The sequence below is a fragment of the Pectinophora gossypiella genome, chromosome Z (assembly GCF_024362695.1).
Source record: "Pectinophora gossypiella chromosome Z, ilPecGoss1.1, whole genome shotgun sequence".
Taxonomy (NCBI): domain Eukaryota; kingdom Metazoa; phylum Arthropoda; class Insecta; order Lepidoptera; family Gelechiidae; genus Pectinophora; species Pectinophora gossypiella.
Window position 1 is genome coordinate 9,922,343 of NC_065433.1, and position 23,103 is coordinate 9,945,445.

At 37.3% G+C, this 23,103-nt stretch overlaps 1 protein-coding gene across 2 annotated transcripts in view; it reads left to right on the forward strand.

Annotated features, from left to right (window-relative positions):
- LOC126379866 (frequenin-1) overlaps positions 1-23,103 on the forward strand; it is a 217,539-nt gene that overhangs the window by 133,661 nt on the left and 60,775 nt on the right. The gene's annotated exons all lie outside the window — the stretch shown is intronic.

Below are 23,103 nucleotides of genomic sequence, written 5' to 3' on the forward strand. Positions count from 1 at the left end.
GATAGCACCTTCCCTGTTGAAACGATACGATGACACTTCACTAGATTAACAAGATGTAGGTATTTGGAAGTAACGTAAGTGAAGTGCGGAGAAGAGCAACGTTTTGTTTATTAAAACAAGGCTGCGAGGGTCTTTTATGTGGACATCAAAGGAAATTCACATTTTATGTCTGTGAGGTATCGACTTAAAAAATATTTCAAGATGAACAAAGCGGATTGTCAGTCTCGCAGCGAACAATGGTGGGGCTCTAGTCGAGAACTGTTAAAACCTCGGCATCGTGCACACATTTACATATTTCACCGAGGATCACCAGCTGTCTAATGCTCGCAAAAACAGCAAACCGCAAAGCGTCGCCGTCGGCGCAACCGCTGTGACCAGCATTCTAATTATCTATCAATATATTTGTTTATTAGGTAACCGACCACCAGACAAATCACCTAGTGTCTAGCCTGAATATTCAAACCTTTTATCTCTTCCTTGCGCGAAGGTATCGTGTTTAGAATATATCGGTTACAAAGGGTATTATGTAAGAACCTGAATATATAACGATTTTATGAGTGTTCTCCATTTGCCATTGTTTTCGCGCTTTGCCATATATACCTTCAAAATATTTATATCGTACTTAAATTAAATTTAAAAAAAAAACTTTATCGCATAGCCCCTATCGCCTAGCATTGTAGGAGCGTCACAGCACACTAATTTTCAGAGTCAATGTTCTGTTTTAGTTAGATCTACAATCCGATAATTTACCTTCTCTTCGTTAGGTATTACTTTTTTTTGACGTGACTTATTGTGGATTTGGCGCTCCGAACTACTTGGACGGACAAATAGGTAGCGCTGAGGGCTCTCACCCGGATTATGTTTGTAAAAAAACATACTATATAATAATAATAAAAAATAAATATCGGCTAAACAAATTGTAAAATTTATTTTATCAAGCTAAGTATCAACAGCGGTTACATTCAAAATATCGACTGTGTAACCGATAGTAGAGGCGCGTCGGCCACTCTGACTTTCATTAGAACGGCAGCCAAAGCAACAGATTTATCTCCTAGATAATCTAACCGAACAGTGGCCGTCATTAAGACGCCATATTTCTTAATACGTGCATCATTACGCAATGGTAGCAATCCTAAATACACATCATCTGCAATTGTCAGAAGCATTATCATATCTTCCGCGCGTAGGAATTATAAAACAGCATACAATTAACAAAAGACATTTATTAACATTCAAGTGTTCATCATAGCGTGTAAATATGCAGTTTTTGTATATAAATGAGCGAGTTCTAACTTGGTTCTTACGTTGGTTTGTGACTGCTTTTTTACGAGTTCTGCTATGTTTTCTTGGTGGCTCGCCATGTCTTTAGACAATATACGTACAATCTTAACTCTGTAGGAAAAATAAATTTTTACAATTTGATTTAAGACATAGGTAAAGCTACCACGTGGTTGTAGTTCTACCAAAACGTTTATCTTGTATCTATGTAAGTATACATAACTCCAAACTGAAGCCGTCACTCCCAACCTTGTTACGGCCCAAAAACTGCCAGCATTATGTGGCAAATCCACTTTCACTGCCTTCTGACTTGACCGCATACTAACCCTGGTCAAAGCTTCGACCACATTTCATTCACTTCGTAATGTGAGACTGATGCCGCAACTAACACTCGTGCACACTCTCAACCAAACGAGATTAGGATCGATCACCTTTCATATATATGCTGTTGTTTTACATTGCTTTTTGTGGTGTCTGCCAGAGAGACCGAATAATTGTTATGTAACTGAAGTGAAGTTGAAATTTTTGCAATAACAGCATTACTGCAGCCAAGTCTGCTGCGCGGCCTATAAAACGGTACTTTAAAAGCTGTAAAAGCACCGCACATCCATTGCTGGGTACACCCTGTAGCTACCATTATACCATTACATTACTTGGCGCCCACTTGTCTTGTTTTTGCGCGCTCATTTCGTTTTTTATTATCTACCATGCCCGTACTAAGATATCTATCTTTGCACTATTTGTATTTTTTCATTACGTTATTTCAGTATCACCTGGATTTATTATGTTTCTTTACATAGTCTGCTTAGTGATTGAATTAGGTACTGAACAACATTGCAGTAAAAGGGAACTGTCTAGTTGACATGGCATCTATTTTTAGTTTGGATTAAAACTTACGTCACTTACGTGACTGAGAATATATTGTGTCCATAAACAGCGGGCTTGTAAGGGCATACGTCTCCACGCATACCATATTCGCGCTCATAATACGGATATTGAGTGCACACGTACTTTTATGCAATACATAACTTATGTGATCTAACAGAAACTAACTTAATGGTAAATACCTACTTCTCCGTGGTCCAGTGGTTGAGCTTTGGGCTCACGATCCGGAGGTCCCAGGTTCGAATACCGGTGGGGACATATCACGAAAATCACTTTGCGATTCCTAGTTTTGTTAAAACATTACAGGCTGATCACCTGATTGTCCAAAAAGTAAGATGATCCGTGCTTTAGAAGGCACGTTAAGCCATTGGTCCCGCTTATTGCTTACTGGTTAAGTAAGTAGTCGTTACATGAGCCATGTCAGGGACCTTTGGCGGCTTAATGATAACCCTGACACCAGGGTTGATGAGGTTGATAATTCACCTCACAACCCAAATGATAGAAGAAGTAATACCTATCCAGCAATTCACATAATGATAAAAAATTCATCGGAAGACAAATCTTCATCGGAAGTTTTATCAGAAAGTACTTCTTACATCAAATACTTCCTTCGCATTTTGCAAATACTTACTTGATACTTCAGAACTTGAATAACACTTTATGTGGCGCCTTACCGTTTGTCCGTGGAGAAAACCAGCAGTATACTTTAGAGCACACACCTGCCCTATCCCAGGAACCTTTTTAAGGATCTATACATTTGCTGCATAGTCACAACCTCTATTATAATACGTAGTCGCCTCTTGCATTAGAAAATTATACCCCTCCCCAACCTCAACCCGTGCAGAAATGTTGGCAATAGTACAGAAAGAGAAAAAGGATGACATTAAAGCATTCTTGGCAGTGAATTGCATATACGAGTATACGAGTAGGTACGCAACGATGCGAAATACAAGAATTCACAAATCTTTTGAAAGGCTTCCATTTTAAATCCTTTTGAAGACGGCGAATCTCCTACACATTCACTAAGCACTTACGACGCTCATACTATTATGTAGCTGTGCAAAAAGAAATAGGGTAGATATCTCCTCGGATATATCGCGGGAGGGCGGGGGAGAACGTGATACTTAGCGAATGTGTACGTGCACATAATCGATACAGTAAACTTAATGAACACAGGACTGATTGTTGGCCATCGTTAGGTAGTTACTACAGATAAAATGACTCCGAGGTACAGACAGATTGTCTTGTGGAATACCGTCGATTAGAAAGATAATGTTTTTTTATTTTAACATCGAGCAGGTATTTTATCCGTATACTATTGTCCGTTTCATCTCTGTAAACCTCGGGGAAGAATCCGTAAAAATACGAGTATCGCTCGATAATTTTCTGAAGGATGCCTCTACATCTATTATCTTCGTAACAATGATCATCTCCATAGCATTATCCCGTTTTTCGCAGGATCCCTATCGTGAAGATTCGACAGGTCCGGTTTTGACAGCCTGTTTGACCTTCCAACCCGCGATGGGAAAACCGGCCCAATACAGGTTAGGTCACATACCCCCGAATATGCATTTCTAGGGAATGTGGGTTTTGCTCACGATGTTTTCCTTCATCTTCGTAACAATATTTTGTAACATTTCGGTTAAGTATTAGAATATTTGGATGCCATAGTCAACCACATCGAGGGTCGTTTTCGCCGCCATGATTTATTTACTTTACGTATTTTTGAATCTAAGATGCCATTTAGGCTCGGCGCAAACGGGCTACTTACCTTTTTTTTTGACGTGCATTATTGTAGATTTGCCGCAGATGACATTAACTACTTGGCCGGACAAATGGGGAGCGCTGAAGGCTCTCACCCGGTACCTACAACGTTTAAGACAACAGGCCTGAGGGTGCCCAGTTGGGCGCGAACCATAGCTCAGAGCGTCGTCTGAGAGGAAAAATATTTGTGTGCGTCAAGCTAGCGGCCTCAAAAAAAAAATGGGCACGAAAAAATAATTTGACCATACCAAAAAATAGTACTCTTATTGAAAAAAATAGTACTTGTTGTAAAAAAATTAGTACCATCACGGTTCTGGATTTATAGCCATGTTTTATTGCACTTGCTAGCTTGACGGTGAGCGAAATTTGGCGAGAGTTAACGACAAGGTCTTTCGCTTTGATTTAAACGCCAAAAAATAGTATCGAAATAGTACTCACCCCCTGCAAAATACCGAAAGTAGTACTTCAACGGTTCCAAAGTTATAAAGGTAGTTCTTTGATCCCGCTAGCTTGACGTTTTGAAAATACCTATTATCTGGGGAATGCTTGCATACTTCAGTTTGTAACTAATGTCAATAAACTCGTATGAAATAGTACTCCCTACCATCATAATTTGGACCTGATTCTCTTTGTAGAAATATGTCAAAAAGTCATTATAACCTATGTCATACATTTATTAAGACAAGTACAGTCGCGAACAAAATTATTACACATGGTCAAGAATGTTGTCAGATTTCAGTATTTTTCCCCATTTTTGGGTAAAAATTGGTGAAGTGCCAGGGTTGTTAGATGAAAGTAATATCATTGTTGAAACTCTTTGAGTTATTCTACAAATACTGCAAATTGTTTATTAACAAACACTTCGATCCGTAACAAATTCAACATGAAGGTATAAATTATAAAATAAAACAGCAGATTAAAAATGTATTATGTATGATGTATTAAAATCACAGATTGTTTTCGATAAGAACTAGACCCATGCAGCCATTTTCTATTAAAATTAGTGCATATGGGTGTATGCAATAGGATTTTTTTGTAATAGCAGCACTGAAGTGCAAAGAAATGGTAGGGTAGACCTCCAAAATGGCAATACTTACGAATAAATTGTGAGGTTATGTAATTGTCTACGTGACTGTATCAACAACAAATGTATGGCATAGGTTATGTTGATTTTTTAACATTTCTACAAAGAGAATCGGATCAAAATTATGATGGTAGGGAGTACTATTTCATACGAGTTTATTGACATTAGTTACAAACTGAAGTATGCAAGCATTCCCCAGATAATAGGTATTTTCAAAACGTCAAGCTAGCGGGATCAAAGAACTACCTTTATAACTTTGGAACCGTTGAAGTACTACTTTCGGTATTTTGCAGGGGGTGAGTACTATTTCGATACTATTTTTTGGCGTTTAAATCAAAGCGAAAGACCTTGTCGTTAACTCTCGCCAAATTTCGCTCACCGTCAAGCTAGCAAGTGCAATAAAACATGGCTATAAATCCAGAACCGTGATGGTACTAATTTTTTTACAACAGGTACTATTTTTTTCAATAAGAGTACTATTTTTTGGTATGGTCAAATTATTTTTTCGTGCCCATTTTTTTTTTGAGGCCGCTAGCTTGACGCACACAAATATTTGAAAGAATTAATCGACCCTAGTGGGTCGATGGCGATAAGCGCTGAATGAGCGCTTGATACTTACCGCAGCCACCGCTGACTATCGCGCGCTACTCGTACCCACTGCACATTTGACAATGGCAGAAGCGCGCGACAACACTTTTCTAACCCGCTCTCTGCGGGGTCTTACTTTTTTTTGCCGTGACTTATTGTAGATTTGCCGCTACTTGGCCGGACAAATGGGGAGCGCTGAAGGCTCTCATCCGATACAACGTTTAAGACAACAAGCCTGAGGGTGCCCAGTTGGGCGCGAACCTGGGCTCAGGGCGTCGTCTGAGAGGACGGGGTTTTACAAATAAACAAGGAGATGGATGCAAATAAAAGTAAAAAATAAAAGTACGGAACTAGTAGTTTGACAGCATAGATATATCTCGATCGCGGTCTAATAGCCGGCCAATTCTTGCCAGGGCGAGGATCGGAGAATAAATGAAAATCTAAAGTGAATGTTCGTTAGGTTATATTTTCTGAAGCAATGAAGTCGTGAACCGTCGAATGACAGATTTTATTCCCGACAACAACAGTGTAGCCAGAATCATAATATTCGTTCACAAACCAGCAACGAAACGTAATTAGCATAATAATTTTATTATTCAATGTATACGCCACCAGAACGCCACAGTAGGACGCCTAACAGCGCGACAATGGTGTTCTATTCAGGCGGACATAACCTAATTGTAGTTAGTGCCGTCCTTCTCTGAAAATATATGCAAGAAAGAGATGCAGCTAGTTCTAGTCCTGTCAAATTAAGTTGATGGTTGCTTACACTTAATGCTTTGGTGGAAAATGTTGTATGTATTTCTGTGTCGGACGTGTCCATGTTTTGTTAGGAAGCATCCCAATGTTTTGTTAGCATGGTTCTGATAGCGCGGACTGCTACACATGCAACTTACAATTCAAACAAGACTATCGATATCGGAATTGGACCAAGCTTTTGGCACTGAAACGCTGCTTGTAATAATATTTTATTTGGCCTCGGTTGTGGTTTCGTATCGTTTCGTTGATATATATTGCTTATTTTTATATTAATGGCATTTTACATGGGCTAATGATCAAAACGCCTGCCTTTAACTACGTAGATCTTTGCCCGTGAAAACCAGGGTCGCGCCACAAACAAAATGCATGCAGGTGACACTGTCTTGTTGGTTGCGCAACCGAGACATGTCACCTTATGTCAACTCCATACTTTTTATCACTGTCACTGTCGAGTCGCTTGTGATTATCGTATCCAAGTTAGCTAAGGCCCCAGGTGAGGTAGCGTTAAGTAAGCACGTACATTTACTTGTTGCGCCATCATGGTGTCCTAGTGAAATAGAACTAGGGAATGCAATCCTACATTCGAGATCCGAGATCGGTATCCCGCGATATCTCGTCAAATTTCTCGGGGTCAATCCCGAAGCATAACATGACGAGATCCCATTCGAGATTGGGCGAATCTCGTTTTTGTTTCGATTATGCTGATTTCCAAAGAAAACTTAATTATTTAGTAAGTAATATTGAAGAATAAAGATTTTAGTTTTCTTTCAAAAAATATTTTGTTCTAATTAACCTCAATATCACAAATAAGCCGTTTTCATCGCATTCAGGCATCCTAAATTTACATTTTTTATGAACTAGACGAGATCTCGAATTTGAGATCTCGACTCGGGTTTGCATTCCCTAGATAGGACCCCTTACACTTCCATCAAATAAGAGATTTAACGAAATTAGCAACAAGTCGGCAAGTATAAGTTTTAGCAACCAGAAATAAAACTTAATTATTCGCACAGTAATTGTTGTTGTTACTCATTTAAAGCGGTGTTACGCAAGCATTATATTAGCATGTTATGTCAATCCATTTCATATACATAGATGCACTTATTTCTCAGATATACCTACCTCTCACTTTCCTATGACTAACCACATTTATTATATACCTGTATTCATGATTGCCTCATCAGATTGCAACTCGTTAAATTGGACTGCGTCCGACCACGTGACCTTGAAAATATATTTATTTGTATGCCAAATCAAATAATTATCTTTATAAATAAAGGTCTCTTTGGTAAAGTATTGTGTCCACGATCCGGAGGTCCGAGAGTCGATCCCGGGCATTGTACATTGCATTGGGTACATAATTATTCAAAAATATAATAAAAATAAAAGTTGCTTGATATTTGGATGGAGATTTGTATAGAATTATGTTGTTACCTTTATTATGTCCGTTTAAATAGCATTATCCCGTTTTTCATGGGGTCCACTTACCTAATCTGAAGATTTGACAGGTCGGGTTTTTTACAGAAGCGATTGCCTATCTGATCTTCCAACCCGCAAAGAAGATACCAGCCCAATACAGGTTAGGTCACATACCTCCGAAAAATTTATTTCTCGGGAATGTGGGTTTCCTCACGATGTTTTCCTTCACCTCTGAGCACGTGATACAAACATGAATTCGAAAACAAATTCGACAATCATTGGTTCAGGTCTGTGCTGGATTGGAACCTGCGATCTCAAAGTGAGAGGCAAGCGTTCTACCAACTGGACTACCACGGCTTTCATAGCATTAAGTAACTTAGTAATTATTTCAACCATTTTCAAAAAGCAAGCACGTATTTTCTTAAAAATATACTTAATGGTGCTGATTCCTGTACACACCATCTAATTTTATTATATTAAGTCATTTTCTTATCCGCCGAAAAGGAAAGGGACGGGGTGACAATCGACAGGCGTACAATTTATGGAACACACGTCAATACGGCGGAAATTCAAAAAACCCTTCCAAAATTTTATACTGGCCAACCCGACAGAATTAACTTGACAGCACACGTCAAACGGGTTGCATATGAACGAGATGCCTATTTTATTCGCCATTTTTAAATTAACAGTTGTCATTCATCCGTCCGTTTTCTTTTCGGAGCATAAGAAAATGTCAGGTATAACTTAAAATAAAATCAGGATGTGTTTGCAGGAATCGGGGCTATTATTTATTCATTCTGTTAGTAGTATATTGAAATGCTGGACTGTTGCAAAATAACTGCCTTTATTGTGTGTAAGAATACAAATGATATCCGTTTGGCAACAGCGATTCTTTATGATCAGAATAGAGGGATAAAGGATGTATCACATCAATATTTGGGTAAACAATGAAATGTTGTCATTTGACAAAGACATGTTGATATTTTTCTTTTCTTATAGTAAGTTCTTAAAATTCTAGTCTCGGAATAATAAACAGGTATGAAGAGCAAGTCAACTAAAAATAAATAGGTAAGTAAGTAGACATCACATCTTCAGCCCATTATCATAGAATAAGGAATACTTAATACTATTTAAAGAGACATAATAAAGGTAACAACATAATTCTATACAAATCTCAATCCAAATATCAAGCAATATTTATTTTTATTATAAGTATTTTTGAATAATTATGTACCCAATGTGCAATGAGAAAATAGATAATTATCCCTTTTAATTTGTACATCGCTATGTTTTTTGGGGAAGTCCAGCATTTCGAATGCAAACCGTAGCAAAATGCATGAGCGATTGCGCGCTAACTCCCAAGTATTGGGAGGTAAAATAGTTTCACTAGCCCCCGCAGCACTTAGTTATCGGAAAAGGCAACTGTAGCTGTCGACACAGGCAATTGCAATTACCGACGTATAGGCGCGACTAAATAATTTAATTCTAATTTCAAACGCAAAGAGCTCTTGCATGCTACGTCCTACCCATCTTAAATGTTGGAAGGTAAAACAGTTTGGCTAAGCCCCTTAAACATGAGCAACTCTTTTCTGTTAACAGAGGCCATGAAATAGAAGAAAGAGGTTAAAAAGGCTCATATAAAAGAAATACAACATGTTGTATTAGAACCGCTGTCGCCGATTCAAGCCCACTCTCTTTTACTACTCCTGCAAACAGATAACTACGACAACTCTACTATAATGCACTTTACCGGAAATGTAAATTTATGTGATGAACAGCAATTTATTTTTCCTTTTTGTAAGATACTGCACACAGAAGCATTTTTTTGATGAATAGCTAAACTAAGGTTTTTAGCTTTCCTGTGATAAGATGGGATATGCTTGCATGAAAGTCGATATTTGAGTCATAAAGTTCGCGGACTAGTGGAGTGCAAAATTGAAGTATGAGCTATTTGCTCATACTTGTATGGCGCATGTGGTGCGCTCCCTTGGCCCTTCCAACCTTTTTCTTCTATTCCGTGATAGAGGCAATACACAACTACAACTACCGACGCGCAGGCGCGTCGCAAACGCTGCGAGCAAAGTGGTGCTCGCGTGTAAGAGTAACTTTAGTTATCTATTTCACGTTATGCTGCAAAAAGTAAAAAATGACATGATACAATGTAAATGTCACATGCCATAATATAGAACGTCTCTAGTGCAAGAATACAATGGGTATATTCGATGTGTTGTGTCTCAGTAACATGAGAAGCTGTATAAATTGCATAACCTCCTGAGTCCCAAGGTCCGAGAAAGAAAGTTGTTGCTAATACCGGGTGTTCTATAGGCAGAACAAATCTTTTATCATCACTGAGTCCTGAACTTTAATAAAACTATGGCTACTATGAACAATAAAATATGGCTGCCTGTTTCTAGCTCAGACGAAATGTGTGACAAAGACAAATATATACACTACCATAATAACTGCACTCTTCTCAAATTTATCTACAAAGATAAGTACAATACGAAAAAAAACGACTTTGTTCTTCACAAAGAACGCCCGGTAAATTTGACAAGTTTTGTTTCGCGATAGTCAGGACTCACCTATGAACGCCATTTTGTTCTTTGCTAAGTACGCGAGGACTCAGGAGGATATTGTCTTTTAATACGACGCGTATCTCTGTAATGAAATGATGAAACAATCATGATGAAACGTTCTTGTTAAACATTTTTATTATGTTGACAATTATTGAGTGATTCTCTAATTTAATGCGTTCTGTATCATTTAGCAATTTGCGCCTGTTAGCGCTTACTTACTGATTTGCGAGTTGAATTAATGCATCCTAAAGAAAATAAATAAAACAAACTTAACTGCCAGAAATACAGAACGTCGATTTATTGATTTCTCTGCCCGTTTCTGTTTATTTCTCGCCCGGCTCTTTTTGGTAATTTTCTCCGTAATTCCTCGACAGAAATTCGAGACCAGAAAAGCCGTATCGAGCGAGGTTCCTTAAATCGACATTAGATGGTCGCGATAAGTTGACCAACTGCAAATAAGTTTTTAAACGCGAAAAATATATTATTTTTATATAGATAGAAATACTTTTTCGTATTTTGTAAATCCTTTTTTGACAAATTTCATGATTCTAGGTCGATTTCAAGTAGGAACCTATACCTACAGGTCTTGATTCCCCTACGAAATGTATGCAAATAAGGCTAAAATGCTAAAAATGGCTGCATCTTTGGATCGCGTTGATTTATAAGCTTCATTTTTTACTGGATCAAGGGACCGCAGACAAAATTGACTTGATACCACGCGGTCCCGAGAAAAAGGGTCTTGGCAAACAGACGGACGAACAACAAAGTGATCCATTAAGGATTCCGGTTTTCCTTTTGACGTTCGAAACCCTAAAACGGAGCATTATGATCACCTACAGACTTAAATATTTCATTATGTCTTTGCGATGAATCATAAAAGCGAAAAATAAAATACGTCACAGGATTTGGCAAATAATCTCATTCCGAAGGATAAGCTGAATTGTCTACATCCCACTACTCCCGGCCTCGCCTTATGAACTAATAGAGGGAGCGTTTAGTAGACAATGTTGCAGCGTTAAATTGCGATTTTAAATTTTCTCTAGCAAAGAAGCTTTTATCGCAAGGCGTTCTTTTCTTTCATCATTACTCTTTATAAAGACAGAGTAAACAAATTCAGAAGTTGATATCTCGCAACCTCAGAATACGTAGTCATCGTGAAACTAAATAAAAATACGTAGATACTTCATTTCTCGGTTTGTGCACAAAATGCATCTTGTTTACTTTCGGTTGGGATTTTCAAGCATCACTGAATGTGTTTTGGAACGGTTCCGCTTGTGATTTATATAGAGTTTCCAAAAAATACATCTAGGAATTAACCATTAAAGTTCTTGCGACGAGACGGGGGCAAAAACTGGTTTCTAAATAATGGCTTGGTATAAAATAGTTCGGAACTCGAAAGCTGATTTTAGCTGAACTAAAAGTACATTTATTTTGGTATACGATTAATAATGTAGTAGAAAATTTAAAGCTACTCAACATTCACTTTTGCTAATATAAAAAGGATTAAAGCTAAAAATAGAATTAAAACAAAAAAATAAAAAACTTACGAAGGAAAAAGTAAGCTCAGTAGCGGGACGTTGTATTTCGTAACTGTACTCTTTAATATTTCAGCCATTATTAGTTAGCCATTATTTCAGCCATTATTAGTTAGCATATCTATAATAAGTAAATAAATATATTAAAGGTAGATTTTCATTTGGCCTAAAATGATGGACCAACACATTACGCCCATTCAAGTGGATATCAAACCAATGTCATTTTTCTTTCTTGTACTCAAGCTCTACTTTCAACCATCATCATAAATGTTTACAGAACAATACCTACCAAAGTCGAATCGAATTCTATAAAAATTAACGTATCTGCACCAAACATAGAAATTCAAACAAGAGAGCACTGTTTGCACATGAAGTCCAATATCTAGTAGATCAGTATATATAAAATAGTGGGTATACCCATGGTATAGTCGTTGGTCCATAGTTGATCAAACCACGGACTATAATATATTTTGCAAGAGGCAACCAACACGCCTTTTGTAGGAAATTTTAATTAGAAATAAGTACAGACCTATAAGTAAGAACATTTACATTCCGCAACTTTTAGCAGATATAGAGCCACGATTAAGACGCGATGCAGCATGAAAAAAAAAGAAAAGACTTCAATCGTCAAGAGCAAAACGTTAAACGATACAGCTTCGACGCTGCATCGTAAAATCTACAGCCGCGTAAGACGTCACAAATTCATTCGAGTTCCCGAACCGAATGAAAAAAAGACATGACAAGATTTTTATTTGTAACAATAATGGCCCCGATTCCTGCAGACACCTAATTTTTGTTAATTTTAAATTGAATAAGAATATTTTTTTGTATTGGTTATAATTGGATGGGCGCTGTCAACTTAATTCTGTCGGGTTATTGGCCAATATAAAATTTTGGAAGGGTTTTTTAAATGTCTGCCTAAAATTGATGTGTGTTCCATAATAAATTTCATACATGTCCATGGAAAGGGACGGGTCCCTTTCCTTTTCGGCGGATAAGAAAATGACAGGTATAACTTAAAATAAACTAAGATGGTGTGTACCGGAATCAGCACAAATATTTACTTAAGTACATTACTTTAACTAATTACCTACTTTAAGGCAAACTACTTTAGAAGAGCGTTAAACTTCTTACGTAAGAGACCGTTAAATTCAGCTTTATATCACAGAATAATAGTAAGTACCTACTACGTAGGCCCTATCTCACTAGGACACCATAGTGGCGCCATCAGGCAATTGTATAAACGCTACTTCATCCTGATTTCTTGTTGGTTGCGCAACCACAGAACAGATAAGTCGAATATTTACTAAAGGAAAATCACTCTCGGTCGGTCAATCAGATGAACTGGGGATTCGCGGAGACGGACATGGCAATTTTCAAATCGCGATAGTTCGACAGAAGGTCGAAGTGAAACTCGGGGTGAACTCAGCCCGTAGTTGGTCCCTAGTCACTGTGCCAGTCAGGAGTTAGGTGCGGAATATTAATAAGCCTCGGATGAATAGTCGTGCATCAAACCACGCGCTGAGAAGTCGCTGATTACTCCCACAATGTAACTTTCTGTCTTCAATGTAGCTCTTAGATATACAGAGTAGGTGTGGGTGAATCTACGCCATTCAAATAAGTACACGTAATTTCAGTGGCGCAATTATTTTTCTAACTTTAAAACGACAGTAATGGCGTATTGGGGTACGTTTTTGTCGATCGCGTCGTATACGTCGAACACTTCAGAAATACCTACATAGAGTGGCATAAGGATAGGAGGATAAGAAATACTAGCAAAAAATCTACCGAAATTACACTATTTAGGTGGCGTTAAATAGGTACAGAATTAGTATTAAGTATTCACCACACTTGTATGCGTATTTCCGCATTGCAACAAAACAGCTTCTGAATCGTTTATTAATTTCATCTTTCGTTGCAGATCGTATTTCTAGCGACAACACAAATTGCCGTATTTCGTAGCATTGCCACAGGAATAGACTTTAGACATGCAATGAATTTCGTTCAACAAGTATTCTATAGTAAACGTGTGTTTGAATAGTGAAATAGTCCAGTTAAAATAATATATTGTCTGATATAAAGTACTATTTGAGTATTCCGTGGGTCAGACAGATCTCGAGGCGGTAGCACAAAAAATATCTATCGTGACTCGGGCGCATAAAATATTCGTCTTGTCCACCAGTTGGTTTTTGACGACACGCAATTTCTTTTTTTCGATATCTTACCTATACTTTTATATACTTCTTCTTAAGTTTTATAAAAATATAAGTTATCTATAAAGCATAAATATTAAGTTAACTAGATTTATATTTTAATGCAAATTAATTGATAGATAGGTAAGCACAAAGCAAAATTTCGACACATATTTAAAATTGTGTCAAACTTCAGTACATAAAATACCCTTGGAAATTGAATAAAATCGTGCCTTTTCTGGCTGATGCCCAGAAGAAATGTTGTTTATTTCCTAGAAGAATAGCAATATTAAGGGCCTTACAAAATATGAGATTATTCGACCTCATATCCGCATTACCATACGAAATGGTGGCCATGACACGGCTATCGTAACATAACATTATGGTATAACATATCATGCACTATTTTATACTCAGACAGCTATTTACAAATCCGTACTTTTGAAAAACATTTTATTGCAAGCTTACTGTTGAATATTCAACGATTACATTCCAATATCCAAATAAACAGCATAAAACATTTTACAACAAACTATCTTAAAAGCCTATAATATTTTTAAATATATTCATTAATAAATTGACCGTTTAACACATTGGGTAATATTGTATATTTTATTTGGGTAATATGTATATTTAACCTCGCTATATTAATTTTTGTGAATATGATTAAGAGTCAATGCGTGTCATCTATGCAAGGGCTGTCAGTTATTTGTGTCAAAGGGTGAGAGTGACAATTCTAAGAGAAAATCCTACTTACTTGTTGAGTAAGTACCTTACAATGACTTTATTGGAAGAGTGGGAAGATATTTATATGACGTGTTTTGTACAGTCATGAGCAATATAATGTACCCACTTTAGGACTCTGTCGCACTAACATATTTGACATTTAGTGAAACTTACAGTACAATTTATCAAAAAGGTTAATGTGACATGGTACCAAAGTGTATACATATTAATGCTCGTGACCGTACTGATTGTTATTATAGCGTAAATAACCATCCTAAACTTAAATTTGAATATTCCCAAAGTGGCTCATGATCTACTCAACGAACTGTTTACAAAATAGCTCAAAGGTGTTCGTACGTACAGATATCGACGATCATTATGCCTGTCTAGCCCGACGTCAAAGTTACGTCATATGTAGTAAACTCAACAGACAGGGTTGGTTGGTTATTAACTTCAGTACATACATACCGGCAAGGGAGTCCAGTTCTGTAAACAGACGTAATATACCTGTATGTTAATGACATCGTAACGAAAACGTTGAGGGTTGATACATGCCATGATTCTGAGTTGATATCAAGTGGAAATTTCCGTCGCAAAAGTTAAAAAAGGAAAATAATTTTAAAATACACTAAAATTTTCATTAATTTTCCGACCAGAAACTCCACTTGATATCAACTAAGAATCATGTTGTTATGATGTCACTAACACCCTATCTACTATCTACGTGTACAGAATGTAAGTGACATCGTAACAAGTACTGAGGGGTGTGATTCCGCTCATTATTCTGAGTCAATATCAAGTTTATAATGAAAAATAATTTAAAAAAAAACACACAAAAAATGCATGAATTTTGCGACGGAAAATTCCACTTGATATTGAGTCAGAATCATGATCTCAATCATCCCCCTGAGTATTCGTTACGATGTCACTAACGCATTGTATAAATAAGAGCGTAGGGATAGGAAAATAGGTAGAGACCACTTTGTAACCAGTAGATTACTGCACATTGTGGCGTTAAAGCCGATTCTATTGTAACCATAAAGGACTTTTCCCCCGTTACTTTAAATTTCATTTTTTTTCTTTTGTGAGGTACCACTCTAGAGCGAATACACCAATATATTAACGTATGTTAAGTACCAACAAGAACATATATAACACAAAATCACGCCTATTTCCCGTTGAGGTCATCAAAGATCATGGATTCTATTTACTACGATCCTGATGCACCTCTTTTGCTCCTTCCATTGTCATCAGATGCTCGCCGGCTTGAAGTACTTTTCACCTGGGGGGTTAGAATGGTCACATCGAAGCAATTCATCTAAGACAGCAATATTGCTATTTGACATTTGTTCATGTCAGTGTAGCATTACTGTCGAGGTAGAATGTCATCGTATGCGCATCTTTTTTTTTGACGTGACTTATTGTAGATTTGTCGCAGATGGCATTAACTACTTGGCCGGACAAATGGGGTATGCGCATCGTTTCTTAGTAAATTCATGTCGAAAAACGTTTTGTCGGAGTGGAGGACATGTCGTAATTATGTATTGTCGGAATAAAGAAGTGTCGTTTTTTTTTCTGACGTGACTTATTGTAGATTTGCCGCAGGTGGTATTAACTACTTGGCCGGACAAATGGGGAGCGCTGAAGACTCTCACCCGATACAACGTTTAAGACAACAGGGCTGAGGGTGCCCAGTTGGGCGCGAACCTCGGCTCAGGGCGTCGTCTGAGAGGAAAAATATTTGAAAGAAGAAAAAAAAGAAGAAAAGAGACCCTAGTGGGTCGATAGCGATAAGCGCTGAATGAGGGAAATCGTCGACCACGCCGGCGGGGTCGGTATCGGGGTCCTGAAGTGTTTAAAGAAGTGTCGGACTTTCATATTGCCGAAGTAAAAACTTGTCGGATAACAGTTTGTCGGACTTCAGTTTTTAACCACTTTATTTTATGTGCGCAAATGTCAATATTGTTTTTTTTTTTTAGATGAATTACTTACTTCGATGTGTTCTTTCGATGAATTGTATGTACGAGTAGGTCTGCCTCTTCCAACTCTACCACTTACACCCGAATCGTAAATCGTTTTGTAAGTTTACTTTCATTCATTCTCCCTACATGTCCGACCGTACCAACTAAGCATTTCTCAATTCTCAACTACAACTGCAAAAAGCTACTAATTAATTGCCTACAGTCCTTTTTGATATAGTAAGGTAGTTTCCAACAGTTACTTTGTACTAGACTTCGCAACACGAAATTACTATGGAATTTGTATGAAAAGCAACCTGTGACTTCATAGAAAAACGTTACAAAATGTCGCACTAATTATTACGTTTTCCTTTATTAAATTTCACATATAAGTTAAATAGAAAAAGGAAAACATTTTATGACAACTTTAGAATTTAATAATTTATCTTTGACCTAGGAAACTACCCAATTACGACCTGGAAAAACACCTCCCCTTCATCATTCCACTCTTCGACTCTGATATGTAATAGAACAAACATGTTTTGTCAATAAAAGCGCTTTATCCATAATGTGATCACTTGTGTGTGATTGACGAAGCATAGTCTTCTTGGAAGGTGACGTCAATGGTATTTTCAAAGTGATCGATGTGCGGTGTCTTCTAATCTTGATACAAATTACGAGATCCAGTTTACCGACCCCCCCGTAATCCTGCGAACATTATTCAGACTATAGGATAATCATGATGAATCGGTGTCATCTACCATTTGGTCAGCCAAAACAACCTATTTTATGGAAGAAAATTCACCCACCTTTTTAGGGTTTTTAGGGGAACCACAAAGAACGACGCTGTTTTAAATAGTTACAAAATTAGCATTTGGGTTACAGGATTTGTGCCCGGTTAATGGCAATTCGCTCGCCACGGACATCACATGGGACTTAAAAACATAGTTGGCGAGGTGTGGGTTTATAATTATTATACTATACACCTCTGTTTACCCCTTCAGGGATATAGGCGTGAATTCAGCATTTGACCAATATTTCGACGGCAAGTGATGACACGTGAAGATAAAGCTATTAAAGTTATTTACCAATAGTATTTACTAAGTAATCTAATATTTATCAAGGTTACTAGCTTTTGCCCGCGGCTTCGCTCACGTTAAATTCGGGGTAACACCATTCCCCTTTCTCTATGTACCAATTTTTAGCTTCCTACCTTGAATACTGCGAAAGGTCCCGTATAAAATTTCCACCCTCTTTGAAGGGGCTGGGGGCAGATTTCCAAAAAAAAATGATGCACAATTTTTATGTAAGTTACAAATAGTCCATATAAGAATTTTTAGCTTTCTACCTTGAAAATTGCGGAATGCTCCATACAAACTTCCACCCCCGTTTAAGGGAAGTGGGGGGTTAGAAAGAGACAAAAAATAGCCTACGTCACTCTCCATCATCTCAACTATTTCCACTTAAAAAATCACGTAAATTCGTTGCTCCGTTTTGCCGTGAAAGACGGACAAACAAAAAGACACATACACCTTCGCATTTATAATACTATATAGCCATATTAACATAGATTTTCCGACGGCATTCACTACGCTTCGCAACATCCAGATCTTTATCGTACATCACGGTCATCAGCCCACGCCACTCAATAACATAATAATGATAGCTATCGTCATTAATCAAAATAGAAAATTATTCAAGGCATCATAAAAGTAATACTGAACTGATTTGATCAATTTTTTTCCGTAAATACACAAACCGATTAAGAATGAAATTACAGATATTTTCGTAATAAAAAGGATGAGAATATACACGTGAACGAATAGCAAAATATCATGTCAACTTAAGAGTAAATACCTACCGTTGAAAAGGGTCTGTTCTGTACTCTCGCCGTAAGTAAATCTTTTAATATTCTTCTACAACATATTTAGGTCGAAACTTTTGGTCCAATACACACCAAGGAAACGCCAAAATCTGCTAACATGGGGAACTAATATAACAGACATACAAGTTAAATAAACAAATGAGGCAATTAATAATATTCAAAACCACGAAGATTTGTTTTAGCATCAGTTTACGAATTTCGACTGGCACAAGATCCATTGATAATATTACTATACAGGGTGTTAGTAACATCGTAACGAAAACTCTGAGGGATGATTCAGACCACGATTCTGACTTGATATCATGTGGAATTTTTCGGCGCAAAAGTATGGAACTGAAAATAATTTAAAAAAACAATAAAACTTCCATTAATTTTGCGATCGAAAATTCCATTTGATATATTGATATACTCAGAATCAGGATCCGAATCATCGCTCTCAGTATTCGTTATGTACGATGTCACTAACACTCTGTATACTTACTAGTATCAGCCTTGAAGAAGCACACGTTAGAGTCATTTTTTAAGTAAAATAAATGTTAATGAAAATTCGATATTTTATATCGGTTTAGTTAGGATGGTCAACGGAAAAGTACCTAAACCTGCAAAAAATAACATTAAAAATCTTACCGCTCAAAGGAGGTATCATGCACTCCGTTTTATTAAACAACTTGTACTTAAGTATATTTTATTTTATTTCCTACTTTTATTTTATAGTGTTTTTTTGTCATTTGTATAAAAATATGAATGACAGTGTAACAATAAAAGTTGTTATGTAATAACTGGATTTTATCTTCTTACCTACAAACATGGCCATTGAAGCTTAGTTTGTAAGGAAATTACTGAAATATTTTAATGCATTTTTCAGTCATGTACACATTCATACACACACACACACACAATACAAACCTTCAGCATTCGTAAAAAAAATCTAAACACTCACATGTAACTTAGTAAGTAACTATGAAGTGTTAAATTCCTAACATTAATGTTTAGATTACTCTATTGAAGTATTTTAAGTGAAGGAAGAGCCAAGCCTTCTGACACAGACTTTCTTAGTCTACAAGGCGCTCGGGTCGACTAGATTTTATGCAACGTGTACTAAACATACATAACAGTGATAAAATTCCCAGTCACATACCAAACCAGACGTCGACTTTACAAAAGCTAAGCAGAAGAATACATTCATTGTTTTTCTTGGTCCCGATACCGACCCCGCCGCCGGCGTGGTCGACGATTTCCCTCATTCAGCGCTTATCGCTATCGACCCACTAGGGTCGATTAATTCTTTCAAATATTTTTCCTCTCAGACGTCGCCCTGAGCCGAGGTTCGCGCCCAACTGGGCACCCTCACGCCTGTTGTCTTTAACGTTGTACCGGGTGAGAGCCTTCAGCGCTCCCCATTTGTCCGGCCAAGTAGTTAGTGCCATCTGCGGCAAATCTACAATAAGTCACGTCAAAAAAAAACTGTTTTTCTTTTTCACCCTTTCTACTAGAAAATTATTTTTAAAAAAAGGCTTAAACTGTTTTCTAGGATCCCCTGTTTATTTATAATCCTTCAAAAAAAGAAGCTAATAAGCTGTTAATACAAGGAATCATTAGGGTCGTTGCCTTGAAGAAAAAGCATTTAAAAATGTAAAATAATATTTTGTCGTAACTTTCTCTCTTTCGATAATAGTACTTGGACTGTAAGGTCACGAGCATTAATACGTATACACTTTGGAACCATGTCACATTAACTTTTTTGACAAATTGAACTGTAATTCTCACTAAGTAAATGTCAAATATGTTAGTGCGACAGAGTCCTAAAGCGGGTACATTATATTGCTCATGACTGTACATGTACACGTCTAGTTCAACGGTTACTAAACTTTTAAGATCACGAAATACTCAGTAAGTCATTCCCTTTTACTAAGAAAGTCCATGCTACATAATAACTTTAAATCGAAGCCTGTAACGGGCTTGATAAATGTACCTAACTAGTAACTTTTCCAACAAACCTGTAGATTCTACAGAAAACAATGGTTACTCTGGTATTTTGCGAAGTAAGAGAAATTATAAAACAAACGTTATATTTTTTACTATTGCGAATGAACAAATACCAAATAAATTCAATAGGCTAAACGTCTTTTTTTTTTTGACGTGACTTATTGTAGATTTGCCGCAGATGGCATTAACTACTTGGCCGGACAAATGGGGAGCGCTGAAGGCTCTCACCCGGTACCTGAAGGCTCTCACCCGGTACAGGCTAAACGTCAAAACACAAAATTACTATGGAATTTGTATGAAAAACACACTGTGACGCCATAGAAACTTATTGTTACGTTTTTCTTGATTAAAATTCATAAATACGTTAAATGAAAAAAATAAAATAGTTTTCGTTACTTTTAGATTTGTCTTTATTTAGTAATCAGAAATTCCTAATTTATCTTGGACTTAATACACGATCCAATTGGTCCTGTGCTAAGGAGGGTAAAAAAATATAAAAGTGAGCTCGCTTTCCATTTTCAAGGATGCGAACTTTTCTAATGTATAGGTATAAATTTAATGAAACCTAAGTCTAGAAATGGGAAAGTATCCTCTCTAAGAACGATTTGACATGTAAATAAGAAATATCACTGACGATTTAGTTTATCTTTATTCAAATTGAACGTAAAAGTGGGCTTAAAGACTTCTCCTCCATTATCCCACATTATGATGGAAATTAATTCCGAAGTCGCGCCGCAGCTACTTAGCTTTGTTATTGGTTGGAAACAAGGGGTAGCCTATAGCACTTATAAATGTGGAATATCGGAATGGGTACTCTTTTTCCTAAAGCTTGGCACTCATTGCCTTATGAGTTATAAAATATTCAATTTGCTAAGTACGTTACTTAAATGTTCAGAACTATAGGATAAAAATAGAACGTCAGCGGATTGCGACACTAATACCTAGGCATTGTAAGTATGAGAGCGTTTCAGAGTGTAGGTATATGGTCACGCATCACATATAAGAGTGAGGCCACGTGACGCGTTGTAGGTCCGTTGCGACGACGGAGCTGTGTTGTTCCACATATTATGACTCAATATGAAAGACAGTCGCCGCTACAGCAGCAGCAGCGCCCTTAGGGTCACAACTCACCGATACTCCAAGACCACGTCGCAGGCAGTGGCCGCCCTAGCAAAATTTTTAGGTGGAGCAAGACATCGCAGTGGTCCCTTCAAAATACAGTTTTTTCGATTAATTTACCGTCACCAAAATACCTAATTAAATGTATGAGTTTCATGTGGCCGCTAAGAAGTCTAATTAACAGGGCAGGTATGCCCAAACCAAATACTGCCCTGTAGATCCGGGGCTGCCAGCCAGGGTGGTCCCGTCTTGGCTGTTTTGGGGCCCCCTCTAAAAGGGCACCCGGTGCGGTTGCACCGTTCGCACTGCCCTAGGGCCGCCACGTCGCCAAATGTTTTATACATTATACATTTCAATCTGTTTGTTGGCGACAGTCGCCGGCGACGTGGCCAAGACGTCTAGGTTAGCTATGGCCCTTATGGCACTGCTCGCACCAGGTAGAAGAGTTTGATATTCTCGCCCACTTGGATGTGAATGAGGCCATATTGTAAGTTATTCTGTACCAATCTAGAAAACTTCATTATTGCTTTGCAAGCTGATCAACTCTATTTATAGAATGTTTGTGGCGTGTACACAAATACCAATGTAGCCAATGTTTCTTGCATCGCCAAGCGGCGCGTGGCCAAGTCAACATCGAAGTAAAGTCGTGGCCACATGCCGCTACTTGTACTCTTTTAGTAACTTTTCATATTACATTTCGTAATATTTCTGAATACTCAAGACAACCGTCTAATCTAATTACTATATGTAAAATTCAGTGACTTGTATTATGTAAGACAAAAGTCAATGTTTATAAAAGTTGGTTCTGGATAAAAGCTACCTACCTATCTATGACTGATCTATAATCGTAATCGAAAAGGAGCTGCGTCAGATAGTAGTGTTTGTGTTGATCAGTTCAGGAAAATTGGCATAACATAAAATATCTTACTCTACGAGTACCTACGGATGCCTCTTAACCTACGTCAAATCTATGCCCTCGTTAACATACGCGCAACACATGGACGTAGGGTAAAGTACTTAATGACTCGAACAGATGTTGTTTCTATTGAACCACAATCATTAAATCACTGCCAGCGCCCACAGTACGCCTTGCCACGGTAAATGTCTGCTCCCGAGATCTCTACCGACTTTAAGAAAATAATAAAGTTGATTTTCCTGCCAAAACGTTACTAAAAAATTGTGAAACTCATTATTTCTATTCTACAACACAAAATTACAAAACTAATATCATTTTTACTACGTTAGACCTAGAAGTTGACACATCATCTTAAAGTAAAATCATACTTAGTTACTTAAAATGAAAAATCTTCCTAAATATATACTTACTCAAGTATTGTTTTACTTCGCAC